We start from the raw sequence: 3,724 nt of genomic DNA, 5'->3' as shown, positions 1-3,724 counted from the left end.
TTGTGCCTCTGACAAAAACACTGTAAATCTCAGCAGCAGATCTCACAAGTTTAGCAGCCTGGAGCGTGTTTTTGTTTTTCACCTAGATTGGTCACGACCCACCAGGACTTCTTTCCAGAAGGTGCGAGGCTGCGAGTTGTGACCAGTGTCTTCTCTTATGCAGTGTGAGTGTTCTCCGGTTTCGAAGTGAAACTCGTCACGAGTGGAATTTTGCAAAACTGGCCCAGTCCGGCGAAGAACCCGTACAAAATCAGAGCGCACGACCTCCTGTAAACCAGGCGAGGTGGTTAACATCATTAGTCATCAGAATATTTATTTATTCTGGAGGAATCCGATGAGCTATGAAGCTCTGTTTAACAGATGGCCGGTAGTGGGCTCTACTTTTGAACAAAAAAAATCAATGATCACTATGAAATACAACGCACTTGTTGTCATTACTCTTTGAGTCGGAGTTGATGAGGAATCATGAGGAAATAAACGCGCGAGATATAACGAACAGCAGAGAGATGTCAATGTTCGTGGATGAAGATGAAAAGCACAAGACGCTGACGATGCAGCGATAGATCGTCGTCGGATCACGGCGCGAAACCGGAAAAACGGCGAAACAAACTCAGGAACCACGGATCTTCCCGTGTCGGATAAGCCGGGCAAACCGGATCGTCCCGGTGTAACAAATCAAACTCATGCTCCCTCACTCACCCACTCACCCACCCACCGATAGTTTGCGGTAAAAAAACAAGCTAGCTATAAAATAACAAAAATATTATCGTAAAACAAAACACAACAATATAGTTTTATATCATGAGACCTCCTTTGCCAGGTACCAAAATATGATAATAGGGTTTTCCCCGTTTTTCTGGCAACAAAACAGTTGTGTTAAGATATTCTTGGTTCTTTCGGTGACTTTACCGAAAGAACCAAGAATATAAATCCCTGCAGTCACGAAAGCTTTAAATCAGGTGTTAAGATGTTAAAACACCAAACTGAAACCTTTTACAAGGAATCACGTCTGCATTAATCGCAATGCTTGTGGTCAGAATGCAAACAAATAAAATACTCTGATAATATATCATGCATTGTCCTTGAAACTGATTGGTCCACACCAGAGACAGCTTTTGTTTTGAGCCTCGTCTCAAACGGTGTTAGACTTGTGGACGCCAAAAGGCCTTTTAATATACAGTTTCAATTTGGTGTTTTAACATCTTAACACCTAAAACTAGATTCAAAGCTTTCGTGACTGCAGGAATTACTCTGGTTCTTTCGGTAAAGTCACGTAGAAATAAATTATTATTATCTTAACCACCTGTTTTTTTGCCAGAAAAAAAGGGGAAACCCCTATTATCATTATAATATCGATTTTAAAAAAGTCAACGCGATTAAAAAAAAGTACGGTTGTAAAGATATTTGCTAAAAAAATATATGCGTAATATAATACAAATTAATATATTAAATAATCCCCCCCCGCCCCCCACCGGCGAATCGTGCACACTCAGAGCCCCCCACCCCCTCTACAGTTTCACGACCAATTGGCGCACTCTCACACCCCCACACCCCAGAGCGCGCCCCCTCTCATTGGCTGAGCGAGGCTTAGTGGGCGTGTCCCCCCTCACCCACCCCCCCCACCCCCAACTCAGAGCCGAGGCCACGCGCGGGGCGGTGAGTTTGCCGCTCGCTTCCTTGCCTGTCTCTCTATTATATTTCTACACCGTATCCTCGGACAACGTCTCATCGTTCATTGTTTCGAATCCTTTTTTTAAAGAGCGCCTTCAATATTTTGTGCCCTCCCTCTCCACATCCCCTATCCTTCTCCCACACCGCCCCCCCCACCTCCTATAACTCGTTTTTTTGAGACCCGCTTCGCCTCCCCCCCGCAACCCCTGTCGCGGTCTGAGGCCTTTCGATCGCCGGGCCCCGATCTCTCTCTTCCCTCCCCAAACCAACCAACCCACCCAGCCCCCCATCTCTTGCCTGGCGCCTTGGGCCGGGCTACGAGGCGACGGAGGCGGTAGCGCCGCTATCCGAGACGCGGTCGAGGGGGTTTGCGGGCCCGATTCCACCGGGGGACAGTTTTCGACGGATGGACGCTTTTGGCCTCCGGGAATAAAAGAAAACCCCCCCAAAAAATCCCTTGCACCTTAAACCGACGTTTTTGCACGAACAAAAACAAATAAACCTGCTGTTTGTTGGGACCAGTTGCTGTTTGGCGAATAAGCTGCGGAGTGTACGGCGCGTTACGCGCGCACACACGTGTGGGCACAAAGAGACGACGAGACGTGTGTGAAGCCCGATGTTTTATAAACTGTTTTGAGGTGATGTGGTGTATGATGTACACGTGCGCCCGCACGTTTCGGCGTGAATATCTCCCGCGGCGGCGTGCAGACTGCGGGCGAGCGCATTGTATACAGTGTACTGTACACTCTCGTACGTACCAGTGTGGTGAAGTATAGTCGAATAACCTCCTCCCACCCCCCCACCACGATCCTCGGTGTGGAGAGGCCCTCGTCCAGCAGAGGTTTGACCAAACGACTATGTGTACACACGGACAAAGATCCCTCGTATCGCCTTTAACAGGCTGCTGGGACAAGTGCTGTTAGCGAGCACCTATGAAGGCCGGCACGGCACACGAGGGAGTAGGTGGCCAACACCACGCCCCTCCGCCGCCTTTGGCTCTCTAGTGGTGATGTTTACACACCGCGACCAGGTACTCATTTGAGGCTGAGTCGACCTAGGGGAGGCTCAGGACCGGTTCAGATCATCGTCACTGGTTTTGGCCGTGAGTGGAAATCGAACTCCGGTCGCCGGGTTCGTAGTGCAGGGCGCCCACCGCTACACTACCGCTCCCCACACACACACACATGCGCGCATGCATACAATCGAAGAAGATATTCCCCATCTCGTGTTATAGATGGTTGGAGCAAGTGCTGTTAGCGAGCACCTATTAAAGACGGAACGCTCATTCGCCTTTGTTTCGGTTGGTGATGTTTTCACGCAGCGTTAGATATTTGTTTAAGGCCGAGTAGACCTAGGAGAGATCCATGAGCGGTTCAGATACCGAGTGCCACTGATGTTTTTCAAGCCCGGGAATCGAACTCTATGGGCCCTTTCTGAAACACTGTCACCACCGCTCACCATGCACGTAGCAATACCCGGCATTCGCCACTAAGTGACGGTGACGGCGCCCGTGCCAGGCCAGGTGCACTTTGTTGCCACGTGAGGTGTCGAAGGCTCGCTGGCAGGAGGTTACGGGACAGACCCAGGTGCGCCATGGGTTAGCTGACTGAGATGACTTCTATAAATGTGTTTGGGTCCCACCAGTGCCGGATTATCCTAGTAGCAAAAGTAGCATAAGCTACGGGCCCACACTTTTCAAGGGCCCCGCGCTAAATGCTTTCCAGATATAAATTCCGGTTCAGTGATTCTGCACTTGCTCTATTACCATAGTACTATACTACCTTCAACTTTATGAACGACTGGGTGTTTAAGTTTAGCGATTTGTCGTATTATCTGGCTGTGTAGCAAATGAAAAAATACAATGTATTATGAAAGTAAAAAAAATGTATGTTTTAATATCTGTGTGTTTTTTTGTTTAAGGCCCCTTTATAACATATGCTACAGGCCCCGCACTAGCTTAATCCGGCACTGGTCCCCACCATACGAATGTGGAGTTTACAAAATTGACTGGGCTCTAAACGAGCCAGCCCAAACACCTTTGTCAATTATTTTA

At 48.6% G+C, this 3,724-nt stretch overlaps 1 protein-coding gene across 2 annotated transcripts in view; it reads left to right on the top strand.

The window, feature by feature from the left end:
* Positions 1-34: 34 nt before the first annotated feature.
* Positions 35-3,724, top strand: part of DICER1 (dicer 1, ribonuclease III) — a 32,157-nt gene continuing 28,467 nt past the window's right edge. The window contains exon 1 of one of the 2 annotated variants that reach the window (XM_032965026.2): positions 35-164. The gene's annotated coding sequence lies outside the window, so the exon portion shown is untranslated. Of the gene's footprint in view, positions 1,657-3,724 lie in introns of both variants that reach the window. The other variant, XM_032965025.2, reaches the window with a different exon arrangement.

Source organism: Petromyzon marinus, chromosome 33 (assembly GCF_048934315.1).
Source record: "Petromyzon marinus isolate PM22_M1 ecotype Great Lakes invasive population chromosome 33, UKy_Petmar_22M1.pri1.0, whole genome shotgun sequence".
Taxonomy (NCBI): Eukaryota; Metazoa; Chordata; class Hyperoartia; order Petromyzontiformes; family Petromyzontidae; genus Petromyzon; species Petromyzon marinus.
The sequence above is the reverse complement of the archived record's forward strand: the minus strand, read 5'-3'. Positions and strand labels throughout refer to the sequence as shown.